Source organism: Scyliorhinus torazame, chromosome 15 (genome assembly GCF_047496885.1).
Source record: "Scyliorhinus torazame isolate Kashiwa2021f chromosome 15, sScyTor2.1, whole genome shotgun sequence".
Classification (NCBI taxonomy): Eukaryota; Metazoa; Chordata; class Chondrichthyes; order Carcharhiniformes; family Scyliorhinidae; genus Scyliorhinus; species Scyliorhinus torazame.
The window spans coordinates 186,287,497-186,301,876 of NC_092721.1; the positions used below are offsets into that span (position 1 = coordinate 186,287,497).

At 51.4% G+C, this 14,380-nt stretch overlaps 1 protein-coding gene across 1 annotated transcript in view; it reads left to right on the top strand.

The window, feature by feature from the left end:
* The window catches only part of LOC140392066 (SH2 domain-containing protein 1A-like), a 122,648-nt gene that overhangs the window by 56,135 nt on the left and 52,133 nt on the right, over positions 1-14,380 (top strand). The gene's annotated exons all lie outside the window — the stretch shown is intronic.

Below are 14,380 nucleotides of genomic sequence, written 5' to 3' on the forward strand. Positions count from 1 at the left end.
ATTCATCCCAGACAGAGCACACATTCTGAGCAGCTGGATCAGGGGTCTTTGACCCAGCTGGCTCAGCTATCAGTCTTTAAGGCACATAATAACAGAATGCCACCTGTTTTCCATCATCTATGCACTTGTGCTATGAAACAGATGACAGCTTTCATTACCATGCATGAGAAAGAGCTGATGCTTTCTCAAATCGTAATGCAGGTTTATACCCCAGGTGTGACATGGTGAGTCATGGGTCACTTGCAAGGATTTATTAATGTCACGGGGGCTGCTTTCATGCACATGATGCGGTTCCGGCCCGCCCTAATGCGTTGTCTCTATTTGTGCCACGGCAGACATCCATCCTTAATCCTGAAGGTCAGCCGAGGTCAGGGAAGCCATATGCTGAGGGCATTTTGTTCTTTTATTCTTCTCGGTGCCCAATAGCTTTGCCATGTTTTTGTTTTGTCAGTTGAGTTTAATTTTTGAAGGCATGCAATTCAAGTGATTTATGTTTCATGCAGAAAAGTATATGAGTTTGGCACCTGGCTTTTGCATTAGCAAGGCAAAGAGCATCGTCTCAGCATAGCTACACATCCATTGACATCAGCACTCTGCCCCCTTTGAAACTGTTAAAATATGGGAGAATTTGAAGATTGTTGCCCAAGAACCTGCAGCGACAAAGATAAAAGCATTTAAGGGCAGTGTATTGTTACAGCCTGGAATGCGCTGCCTGAGAGCATTTACAAGAATAACTTTCAAAAAGGACTGAAGTAAATATTTGAAGTTGAAAAATTTGCAGGAATGTGGGGAAAGAGCAGGAGGGAGTAAGTGGATAGCTCTTTCACAGCACCAGGACAATGGGCCGAATGGTGTTCTTTGTGATGCACCGTTCTGTGATTCTAATAACTTGATCCCACCTTCACCTGACTTGTAAGACCCTAAGACAAAAATTAGGAGCAGATGTAGGCCATTCGGCCCCTCGAGCCTGCTCCACCATTCAATAGGATCATAGCTGATTCGATGGGCGGGATTCTCCCAATGCGCGGCTAAGTGCCGACGCCGGAGTAAAAAACGGGAGTGTTTTACTCCGGCGTCAGCGCCCATTCCGGGACCCCATTCTGCGGCCCACATAGGGCTAGGACGGCGCTGGAGCAGCCTCCGCTGCCGATCCCGGCGTGAACCCGGCGCCGCGGGGTCCCGCAAGCGCAGTTGGGCCGGCGCCAACTAGCACATGCGCATTGGCCTTCTTCCCCGCGGCCGCCCCGACACCAAATGGCGCAGGGCTACAGGAGGCCGGGGAGCAGAGAGGCTGGCCCACCGATCGGTGGGCCCCAATCGTGGGCCAGGCCACTATGGAGCCCCCCCTTGGGTCGGAACCACCTCCCCCCCCCACACAGGCCGCCCTGGACTCTTCAAGGCCGAGGTCCCGCCGGCTCAGAGGATGTTAGAATGGCGCCGGTGGAACTCGGCTTTTTGATGATGGCCGCTCTGCCCATCCGGGCAGGAGAATTGATGCTCCGGCCCGTGCCGGCCCGGGGCCGGCGAGTCGGTGCATACCCCGACCGGCGCCGCGCCGACCACGCCGGCGCCGCTGGTGCTGATTCTCCGCACTGCGGAGAATTGTGTCCCGGCATCGGGGCGGCGTGGCGCGATTCACGTGGCGCCGCGCCGATTCTCCGACCTGGCGTGGGGTCGGACCTTTCCGCCCGATATTCCTCACGTCCACTTTCCTGCCCTTTCCCCGTAACCCTTGATTCCTTTACTGATCACAAAACTATCTGTCTCAGCCTTAAATATACACACGGATTCTGTCCGCACAGCTCTCTGTGGCAAGGGGTTCCAAAGACTCACAATCCTCTGGGAGAAGAAATTCCTCCTCCTCTCAGATTTAAATTGGCACCCCTTTATTCTGAGACTATGCCCCTTTGGTCCTAGACTCACCCATCAGGGGAAGCATCCTCTCAGCATTTACCCTGTCAAACCCCTTAAGAATCCTGTATGTTTCAATGAGATCACCTCTCCTTCTAATTTCCAATGAGTAGAGTCTCAACCTGTGTAACCTTTGCTCAGAAGACAATCCCTCCATACCGAGGATCATCATCGTGAACCTTCTCTGAACCGCCTCCAATGAAATAATATCTTTCCTTAAATAAGGGGACCAAAACTGCTCACAGTGCACAAGTACACAGTGCAAATGTACACAAGTACACAGTGCACAAGTACACAGTGCACAGTACACAAGTACACAGTACACAAGTACACAGTGCACAAGTACACAAGTACACAGTGCACAAGTACACAGTGCACAAGTACACAGTGCACAGTACACAGTACACAAGTACAGTGCACAAGTACACAGTACACAAGTACACAGTGCACAAGTACACAGTACACAAGTGCACAGTGCACAGTGCACAGTACACAGTACACAAGTACAGTGCACAAGTACACATGTACACAAGTACACAGTACACAAGTACACAGTGCACAGTGCACAGTGCACAGTACACAAGTACACAGTGCACAGTACACAGTACACAGTACACAGTACACAGTACACAAGTACACAGTGCACAGTGCACAAGTACACAGTGCACAAGTACACAAGTACACAGTACACAAGTACACAGTACACAAGTACACAGTACACAGTACACAGTACACAGTACATGTACACAGTGCACAAGTACACAGTGCACAAGTACACAAGTACACAGTGCACAAGTACACAGTACACAGTACACAAGTACACAGTGCACAAGTACACAGTGCACAAGTACACAGTGCAAAAGTACGCAAGTACACAGTGCACAAGTACACAGTGCACAGTACACAGTACACAAGTACACAGTGCACAGTGCACAAGTACACAGTGCACAAGTACACAGTGCACAAGTACACAGTACACAAGTACACAGTGCACAAGTACACAGTGCACAAGTACACAGTGCAAAAGTACGCAAGTACACAGTGCACAAGTACACAGTGCACAGTACACAGTACACAAGTACAGTGCACAAGTACACAGTACACAAGTACACAGTGCACAAGTACACAGTACACAAGTACACAGTGCACAGTACACAGTACACAAGTACACAGTGCACAAGTACACAGTACACAGTACACAAGCACACAGTACACAAGTACACAGTGCACAGTATACAGTACACAAGTACACAGTGCACAGTACACAGTACACAAGTACACAGTGCACAAGTACACAGTGCACAAGTACACAGTGCACAAGTACACAAGTACACAGTACACAAGTACACAGTGCACAGTACACAGTACACAGTACACAAGTACACAGTGCACAAGTACACAGTGCACAAGTACACAAGTACACAGTGCACAGTACACAGTGCACAAGTACACAGTGCACAAGTACACAGTACACAGTACACAAGTACACAGTACACAAGTACACAGTGCACAGTACACAGTACACAAGTACACAGTGCACAGTACACAAGTACACAGTGCACAAGTACACAAGTACACAGTGCACAGTACACAGTACACAGTACACAAGTACACAGTACACAGTACACAGTACACAAGTACACAGTGCACAGTACACAGTACACAGTACACAAGTACACAGTGCACAGTACACAGTGCAGAAGTACACAGTACACAAGTACACAGTGCACAGTACACAGTACACAGTACACAGTACACAAGTACACAGTACACAAGTACACAGTGCACAGTACACAGTACACAGTACACAGTGCACAAGTACACAGTACACAGTACACCAGTACACAAGTACACAGTACACAGTGCACAAGTACACAGTACACAAGTACACAAGTGCACAGTACACAGTACACAAGTACACAAGTACACATTGCACAGTACACAGTGCACAAGTACACAGTGCACAGTATACAAGCACAATCTACACAGTGAGAGAAATTCTCCATAAGGGCTGGATTCTCTGTTTCTGAGGCTAGGTGCGGAGAATTTGTGGCGTTTTACGTGGAAAAGAATCGACGACGCCCCCTCACCGATACTGCGACCGGTGAGGGGCTAGCAGCCATGCCACGTAAAACTCCCGGCTTCCATGAAACAAACGGTTGGAGAGTGGCTTTGACTGTGGCCGTGCATGTACACAGCGACGACCTGCAGCGGTCGCACCGTAAAACATGGCGCAGGCCGTGTGCGGACCCGACCTGCCAGATAGTGCCCCCCACCGGCCAGCAGCATGGCTTCCGCCGATTGTGGTGGCGCTGGACACAGTCCGCAGCTGCCACGTCGGGTCCCCTCATGGCTGAGACAGCATGTCAAGCACGCAGTCAGGAACCCAGCCCATCGGGGCGGAGCGTCGGGAGAGGCCTTCAGGTGAGGCAGCGCATGCCGCGATGATGGTGCTTTGGAGGGGGTGGAGCGTACGAAACCTGCATCAAACAGGCGCTGCCCCCGATTTTGATGTCAAGAGGAATTCTCCGCCAGATTGCCAATTACAGAATCGATGTCGAGGAACGGTGAATCCCACCCTAAGTTATCCTGCCAGAGCCGAATTGCACGTGATTTGCGTTCCCGTTGGGAGCCCAAATCGTTGAGCAATTCAGTATCCCTCGCCATACAAATTTATGCATGGCAATGAATCTGAGGGATTCTGCAAGGTGTCATGTTGTGTACTCTGGGATAACACATGCTGCAACTGGATGCAGCTTTAACCAAAAGATATTCCAGACCTTGAAGTTAGTTCAACCTTATTTATTGAACCAGTAGCACAGTTCTCTATGAGTTTGACTCTCTGCTAACCTAAGTGTGGTTACTCTGTCTGACTGAACCAGACTAGCTCTTAGCCATGTGCTGGAGGTGTGATACTGTACATACACCCTGACTCACTCTGTAGATGTTCATCAGTGGAAAGAGGCGGAGTGTGAGTGCCTCGTGCCTTTTATAGTGAGATCCCACCCCTGAGTGTCCTGCCAGCTCATTGGTCATGTCCTGTTCTCTGTGTTCATTAGCTGCCTGTCTGTGCCTGTCTGTATATCATTATCTGCATGTCTGCATATCATGACATCTCCTCCCTATTTAAAAAAAATGTTTTGTTGGCACATGGGAACGTACTGACATGTGGTGGCACATATTAACATATTTACAAGCGGTGGCATATGTGAACGTATTTATATGTGAAGGCAGCACGGTAGAATTGTGGATGCACAATTGCTTCACAGCTCCAGTGTCCCAGGTTCGATTCCGGCTTGGGTCACTGTTTGTGCGGAGTCTGCACATTTTCCCCGTGTGTGCGTGGGTTTCCTCCGGGTGCTCCGGTTTCCTCCCACAGTCCAAAGATGTGCAGGTTAGGTGGATTGGCCATGATAAATTGCCCTTAGTGTCCAAAAGTGTGTTGGGTGGGGTTACTGGGTCATGGGGATAGGCTTGAGGTGTTGACCTTGGGTAGGGTGCTCTTTCCAAGAGCCAATGCAGACTCGATGGGCCAAATGGCCTCCTTCTGCACTGTAAATTCTATGATAATGTGAGAAAACAGAACATAGCAAACAAAACAAATGTTCATAAGTCCAGTCTCTGCGGCTTGCATCTGATCCTTGTCGACCGCCGGAGAGGTGTTTGTGGGGATGACGGTGCCTTGACAGGCGGGATGGAAGCCTGACTGGTGGCCTTGTGTTCGAGGTATCAGGAGGTGGCAAAACAACGGACAAAAACGGAGAAGAAAGCAGTTGCGGGCAGGCAACTTTGCGCAGTGCCCGTCTGTTTCATCGCACACAGAACCACCAGCCATACGTACAACATACGAGCGGGGCGCAGCCTGTCGAACAACGACAGCTGGAGGAGACCAGCCACCATTCGGTATCTTGATCCTGACAGTGTCTGCCGGGGATAACACGGGCAAATCGGTGGCATGAGTATCATAGCCCTGTTTTTGCCGGTCTCGGAGTTGCTGCACCTTCTGCAGCACCGGGAGGTGATCCAAGTTGAGCAAGTGTATGGCTGGAAGTGTCGTCCGCAGGTCCCTGTTCATCAGGAGTTGAGCCGGCGACATGCCTGTGGACAGTGGGGTCGCCCTGTATGCAAGCAGCGCGAGGTAGATGTCAGAAGCAGAATCCGCGGCCTTGCAGATGAGCTGTTTCACAATGTGCCCCTTTTTCAACCTTCCCATTGGACTGTGGATAGTGTGGGCTGGAAGTGACATGTTTGAAATGGTATCACTTGGAAAACATAGACCGTTCGTGGCTGTTGAAGAACGGGCCATTGTCACTCATGACAGTGAGTGGGACTACCAGGGGTGAAATTCTCCGGTATCGGCGCGATGTCCGCCGACTGGCGCCCAAAACGGCGCGAATCAGTTGGGCATCGCGCCGCCCCAAAGGTGCGGAATGCTCCGCATCTTTGGGGGCCGAGCCCCAACCTTAAGGGGCTAGGCCCGCGCTGGACGAATTTCCGCCCCGCCAGCTGGCGAAAAAGGCCTTTGGTGCCCGCCAGCTGGCACGGAAATGACATCTCTGGGTGGCGCATGCGCGGGAGCGTCAGCGGCCGCTGACGGCATTCCCGCGCATGCACAGTGGAGGGAGTCTCTTCCGCCTCCGTCATGGTGGAGACCGTGGCGAAGGCGGAAGGAAAAGAGTGCCCCCATGGCACAGGCCCGCCCGCGGATCGGTGGGCCCCGATCGCGGGCCAGGCCACCGTGGGCGCACCCCCCGGGGCCAGATCGCCATGCGCCCCCCCCCAGGACCCTGGAGCCCGCCCGCGCCACCGTGTCCCGCCGGTAAGGTAGGTGGTTTAATCTACGCCGGCGGGACAGGCATTTTAGCAGCGGGACATCGGCCCATCCGGGCTGTGAATCGCGGGGGGGGGGGGCCCCGCCAACCGGCGCTACGCGATTCCTGCCCCCGCCGAATATCCGGTGCTGGAGAATTCGGCAACCAGCGGGGGCGGGATGCACGCCAGCCCCCGGCGATTCTCCGGTCCGCGACGGGCCGAAGTCCCGCCACTGTCAACCCACGCCAGCCGGCGTGGATTGAACCACCTTTCGAACGGCGGGACAAGGCGGCGCGGGCCGGCTCCGGGGTCCTGGGGGGGAACGGGGCGTTCTGGCCCCGGGTGGTGCCCCCACGGTGGGCCTGGCCCGCGATCGGGGTCCACCGATCCGCGGGCGGGCCTGTGCCGTGGGGACACTCTTTTCCTTCCGCCTTCGCCATAGTCTTCATTATGGCGGAGGCGGAAGAGACCCCTCCACTGCACATGCGCGGGGATGCCGTGAGCGGCCGCTGACGCTCCCGCGCATGCGTCGCACGACAAAGTTATTTCCGTGCCAGCTGGCGGGGCGCCAAAGGCCTTTCCTGCCAGCCGGCGGGGCGGAAATCACTCCGGCGCGGGCCTAGCCCCTCAAGGTGAGGGCTCGGCCCCGCAAGATGCGGAGAATCCCGCCCCATGTTCGAGATGTCCTGGCTAATACCGGGCCAGTAGACAGCCTGCCTGGCTCTGCGTCTGCACTTCTCGATGCCCAGGTGTCCCTCATGGATTTGGCTGAGCACCAAGCTCTGGAGACTGAGTGGAATGACAATCCGGTCCAGCTTGAGGAGGATACCATCAATCACCGTCAGGCCGTCCTTTACATTGTAAAATTGAGGGCACTGCTCTTTCTGCCAGCCATTGGCGAGGTGGTGATTGGCACGCTGCAAGAGGGGGTCTTTGGCTGTCTCCTCGCGGATACGAACCACCTTCTCATCAGACACCAGGAGGGTGCTAGCACACAGCTGCACCTGTGATTCAATCTGCCGGATGATTTCCAGCGGTTCACTAGGCAATGTGATGGAGCGGGACAATGCATCAGCGATGATGAGCTCCTTGCCAGGCGTGTACACTAAGTCAAAGCCGTACCTTCTGAGTTGGAGGAGGATGCGCTGCCACCGAGGCGTCATGTCGTTCAGGTCCTTGTTGATAATGTGGACCAGAGGCCTATGATCCGTCTCGACAGTGAATGTCGGCAGGACGTAGACATAGTCGTGAAACTTGAGAATGCCAGTGAGAAGACCCAGGCATTCCTTCTCTATTTGCGCATACCTTGTTTCGGTAGGCGTCATGGCCCTCGATGCGTAGGCTACCGGTGCCCAGGATGAAGTGTCATCGCGTTGAAGCAGCACCGCACCGATGCCATCCTGGCTCGCATCTGTCGAGATCTTCGTCTCCCTGTCGGGGTTGAAAAATGCCAAGACGGGTGCAGTGGTGAGCTTGGCTTTCAGCTCCAACCACTCTGCCTGATGTGCTGCCTTCCACTCAAAGGCAGTGGACTTTTTTACCAGGTTTCGTAGGGGCCTGGTGTGTGAGGCCAGGTTTGGGATGAACTTGCCCAGAAAATTGACATTGCCCAGGAAGCGCAGCACCATCTTCTTGCCTTCAGGGACTTTCATGGTTTTGATGGCCTTGACCTTGTCTGTGCCCGGGCGCACGCCCTGCTGAGAGATCTGGTCACCTAGGACCTTGAGTGTCGACATGCCAAAGCAACATTTGGACCTGTTCAGCTTCAGGCCATTGGCATAGACACGTCGGAATACCTGCTGGAGATGGGAAACATGCTCTTCAGGGGTCGTGGACCATGTGATGATGTCGTCCACGGACACACAAACCCCTTCAATGCCCTCCATCATCTGCTCCATGATGCGATGAAAGATCTCCGATGCCGAGACAATGCCAAACGGCATGCGATTATAGCAGTATCTGCCAAACGGTGCGTTGAAGGTGCAGAGCCTTCTGCTGGACTCATCCAGCTGGATGTGCCAAAATCCATGTGACGCATCTAACTTGGTGAAAAAACGTGCGTGTGCCATCTCACTGGTGAGTTCCTCCCGCTTCGGGATGGGGCAGTGCTCACGCATTATATTCTTATTGAGATCCTTGGGATCAATGCAGATGCGCAGGTCTCCCGGAGGCTTTCTAACACATCGAGCTGACCCAGTCAGTCGGTTTGGTTACCTTGGAAATGATGCCCTGTTGCTGAAGATCCTTGAGCTGTGCCTTCAGGCGCTTCCTCGGCGGAGCCGGAACCTGGCGTGGTGCGTGAACCACTCGCTTGGCATCAGGTCGTAGCAGAATCTTGTATCGATATGGCAGCGTGCCCATCCCGTCGAACATATACGGATACTGAGAGAGGATGTCGTCAATGCCGGCCTGAAGATCCACATTGGAGGATGTCGTTGTGTAAACCCGCTGCACGAGGTTCAGCTGCTTGCAGGCATGCGCACCAAGTAGGGATGCCCTGTCTGGCTTGACAATTTCAAAACGTAACCGTGCATGGGTGCTTCGGTTGGAGACGAGTAGATGGCAGGATCCCAGTGCCGTGATGGCATTTCGGTTGTAGTCCAGAAGCCTGCAGGCTGCTGGAAGGACCTTGAGGGGCTTCTTGATGTGTTTGAAGTCTGTCTGTGAGAGGAGGTTGGCAGAAGCACCTGTGTCCAGCTTAAACTGGATGGAGCAGTGTTTGACCTGCATCACCGCACGACATTCGTCCGCAGAATCCACAGCGAGGATGGATTGAATTTGTGATGAGTTGGATGTGGCAGATTCACATTTGGTAATGATGCCCACACTGTAGGCGGAGTCCAGGCATTCTTCCTCTGGATCCGTTGTGCTGCCAGGATCAGAATCCTGTAATCGTTGTTGCACACTCTGAACGCGCTGTCATCGGAATTGGGCCCTGGCCCCTGACTGGCCCCTGACTGGTGGTGCAGACCTGCACAAGGCTGCATAGTGTCTAGGCTTCCCGCAGTTTAACCATCGCCTGCCTCTTGCAGGGCAGTGTTTCTTTAAGTGGGCATTGCCGCAGTTCAAGCACGTCATGACATCGGCGTCCTGACGCTCTGCACGTTGTCGCACATGCGCAGTGTGGGTGTCGGACGCTTCGTTATCCCGTTCGCATCGCGCATGTGTGGGGCCCTGGGAAAAGCATGCAAAATGGCCGCTTTCATCAATGCTGAGGCACTGCATCCGGGAGATGGCCTGCACACTCTCTGCCTCGTGGGAGGCACGTTTCTCATTTTCAGCCGATTTGTACTGGGCATGGCGATTTTTGCCGTGTTCATGCACTGTGCATGTTTCAATCGCGACTGGCAGGGTCATATGCTTGATTTTCAGCAGCTGCTCTCTCAGAGGATGAGAGTGAACTCCAAAATCGATTTGGTCTCTGATCATGGAGTCAGCAATATCACCAAAGTTGCAGGACAGCGCTAGCAGGTGGAGGTTTGTTAAGAAGGAGTTGAAAGATTCATTTTTACCTTGTAGACCCTGTTTAAAAATGTAGCGCTCGAAGATTTCATTGGTGTCCACTTCACAGTGACTGTCAAACTTGTCCAGGATGGTCTGAAACTTTGTCTTGTCCTGGCCTTTGGTGAAGTGAAAAGAGTTGAAGAGTTCGATGGCGTGATCACCGACTGTTGAGAGGAGAAGCGCAATCTTCCTTGCATCAGATGCACCCACGAGGTCTGAAGCTTCAATGTACAGCAGAAACTTTTGCTTGAATGTCCGCCAGTTGGCACTGAGGTTGCCAGAGATCCTGAGCTGCGAGGGCCTGAATCTTCTCCATGGTGCCGGGATACATTCGCTAGTCGTCACGGAACGGACTGAGGTAAACCACCTAGATTGAGCAGTCTCCTGGTAGCATGTCGTGTTATGTACTCTGGGATAACACAGGCTGCAACTGAATGCAGCTTTAACCGAAAGATACTCCAGACCTTGAAGTTAGTTCAATCTGATTTATTGAACCAGTAGCACAGTTAGCACAGTTCTCTATGAGTTTGACTCTCTGCTAACCTAAGTGTGGTTACTCTGTCTGACTGAACCAGATTTGCTCTTAGCCACGTGCTGGAGGTGTGAAACTGTACATACACACTGACTCACTCTGTAGATGTTCAGCAGTGGAAAGAAAGATACCACCCCTGAGTGTCCTGCCAGCTCATTGGTCATGTCCTGTTCTTTGTGTTCATTAGCTGCTTGTCTGTGCCTGTCTGTTTTTTCATTGTCTGCATGTCTGCATATCATGACACAAGCCATTCATTAATTTTTGTTAGTCGGCTGCGATTGTCACCTTACACAAATCAGCTGTGAGCCTTGTTCCATTCATCTTCTTCGTAGATGAGTAAATCAAAGTGCTGAAACAGCAATGTTTACAAATATCCACCACATCAAAGAGAGTTAAGTGCTGTCAATTTCCAGCTGAGCACTTCAACATCACTCAAGCATGAAGGGGCGTGATTAGAATGCACTTAACTCATTAAGAGCTATTTGTATCCATTAGCATCCTCCCGCTGGTGTGCAAACGTGAATCCCAATCCTGCTGCTAGCGGGGGGGGGGGGGGGGCTAGAGCATAGCAGTCAGTTCGGCACCTTGCGTGAACCTTCATTTCGGCCAGATGCCTGATTCTCCGCCCAATCGCGATTCGTGGGCCCCCGCTCCGAGGGGTGTAGAATTTAGCCCAGTGACATGTGTTAGCTCTAGTTCAGTTTCTGGTATCCTCACCTCTGAGTTTGCAAGTTCTAGTCCACTCCAGAGACATTCGGACATTAGCGGGAGGCGGTGTCATGGTGGTATTGTCACTGGACCAGTTAATATAGATATCCAGAGTAAAGCTGTTGAGACCTCGGTTCAAATCCAGCCCAGTCAGGCAGTGAAATTTGAATTCAATAAAAATCTGGAATTAGAAGTTGAATGATGACCATGTCGTAAAAACCCATCTGGTTCACTAATGCCCTTTGGGGATGGAAATCTGCCATCCTTACCTGGTCTGGTCTACATGTGACTCCAAACCCACAGCAATGTGGCTGAGTCTTAAACAAAATGGCCCACAAGCCACGGAGTTGAAGGGAAATTAGGGATGGGCAACAATTGAACAAGTGAAACAAACTTGTGCTCAAAAAGCTTACTGCATTGTTAGAGGAACCGTCTTTTGAATGAGAGATTAAATTGAAGTCCCAACTGCTTTCTAAGGCAATCTACAGATCTTTTGGAACTCTTTCCAAGAAGAACAGAAGGGTTCTCCCTAGTGGCCAATATTTATCCCCTTCAGTCAACGTCAGCATCATTATCACAGTTCTGTGTGCAAATTGCTTGCTGCATTTCCTCCAGTGCAGCAGCCATTATAAGTCAAAGGCAGGGGTGAAACGGTGGTGCAGTGGTTAGCACTGCTGCCTCACGGCACTGAGGACCCAGGTTCGATCCCCGCCCTGCATCACTGTCTGTGTGGCATTTACACATTCTCCCCGTGTCTGTGTGGGTCTCACCCCCACAACCCAAAAGATGTGCAGGATATAAATTGCCCCTTAATTGGAATAAAATAATTGGGGACTTCATTGGTTTGAATGTGTCGGCGGAAGATGAAAGTCAGGCAGTCTCCCAGGCAATTGACCCATTGTGACCAACTGAGGTCCTCTTCCTTCTGCCACCAACAATTAACCAGCAGCTTGTGGGAGACCAGCTGGTGAAGCCTGGCACCTCCCCCTGGGCTTATGCTAATAGGGTAACCTGCCTGAAGCAACAGCCCCTTGCCCTTACCAACTGTCTTCCCCCTGGTCACTGCAGCCAGCCTGACTCGTACTGGCAACCCTGAGCCCTCCTGAGGGCAGCACGGGGAAATAGTGCATGAGACTCGCTACCTCTTGATAAGTAGTTTGTCAAAGCATCCACCTGGAAATAGTGCCTGGAGGTGGTGACGCAGTAGCATTGTCACTGGACGAGTAAGGGAGAGAACCAGGGTAATGCTCTGGGGACCTGGGTTCGAATCCCACCACGACAGATGGTGGAATTTGAATTCAATAAAGAAATCTGGAATTAAAAGTCAAAGATGAAACCATTGTCAATTGTGAAAACCCACCTGGTTCACTAATGTCCTTTAGGGTACGTACTTACCTGGTCTGGCCTACATGTGACTCCAGACCCACAGCAATGTTGTTGACTCTTAAATGCCCTCAGGGATGGGTGGCAAATGCTGGCCCGGCCTCGTATGTCCACATCCCATAAAAAGCAATTAAAGAAAATTAATAAAAATTCACCTTGAGATAATGCCTGGAGATATTAGGATATGTGTTTAAAAGCTGGCCAAAGAAATTTAAGGAGGAGAGAGAGATAGAGAAGCTTTGGGAGAGACTTCCAGAGTTTAGGACATGGGCACTTCAAGCCGTGCAACCTGGGGAGACAGTGGTATCGTGGTAATGCCATTGGACTAGTAATCTAGGGAAGAAGGGCCTATGGTAACTGGTGGAACTTAAATTTGTTTAATTAGTCGGGAATTAAAAGCTGGTCTCAATAACGGTGACCATGAAGCTTTCGCTTGTTGTAAAACCCATCTGGTTCACCAATGTACTTTAAGGAAGGAAATCTGCCACCTTTACCCGGCCTGGCCTGCATGTGACTCTCGATCTACTTTTAATTGCTTTCAAAGGGCAATTCAAGATGGGCAACAAATGCAGGCCTTGCCAGTGATGCCTGCGTCTCATGAATGAATAGATGAAAAGCAACGGTGGATCAATAAAAACGGTGCAAGAGACACAAATCAGAGGAAAGCAGAAATCATGGAGGCTTGTAAAGTGCATGGGCATCACAGTGGCTAGCACTGCTGCCTCCCAGCGCCAGGGACCCGGGTTCGATTCCACAGACTTGGGTCACTGTCTGTGTGGAGTTTGCACGTTCTCCCCGTGTCTGCGTGGGTTTCCTCCGGGTGCTCCGGTTTCCTCCTGCAGTCCAAAGATGTGTAGGTTAGGTGGGGTTACGGGGATAGATTGGGAGAGCAGGCCACGGTAGGGTGCTCTTTCAGAGGGTCGGTGAACCCTCGATGGGCCAATTGGCCTCCTTCTGCACTGTTGTGATTCTATGGAATGCGAGGTTCAGATAGGTAGACATAAATTAGGACGTTTAGGGCAGCTGGTTCCATAGGAGATTTAAAAACCTTTTCGACAATGCAGCCACAGTAAAAATCTTTGCAATAGTTTCCTGCTTTGAATTAAAATTAAAGTGGCTGGACTATTATCTGAAAGTATACTGCAGATTGTGTTCCAGCACAATACATTTTTATGTCACCTTCTGACTGGAAGGCATTGGCAAGTTACATATTTGGAGCACAGTATTTTAGACACAGCAATATACTGAGCTTTGCTCATTTTTAATTGTACAATGAATGTTACATGCATGGGATTCTTGGCAGACTTATTGACATGTGAAAAAATATTCTCTAGCTATGTGAATATCATATGCAAGCCTAGCTTTTATTGTCCATCACTGCTTACGCCAGAGACGTCCGAATTTTGAAGCTGCTTCCACAGTGCTGTTACAGTAAGGCGTCTTCCAACACCAGGTTAAAGTCTGGAATCATGAGCTTTCGGAGCGTAGCTCCTTCATCAGGTGAGTGAATTGTGCCAGAACACAATCTGC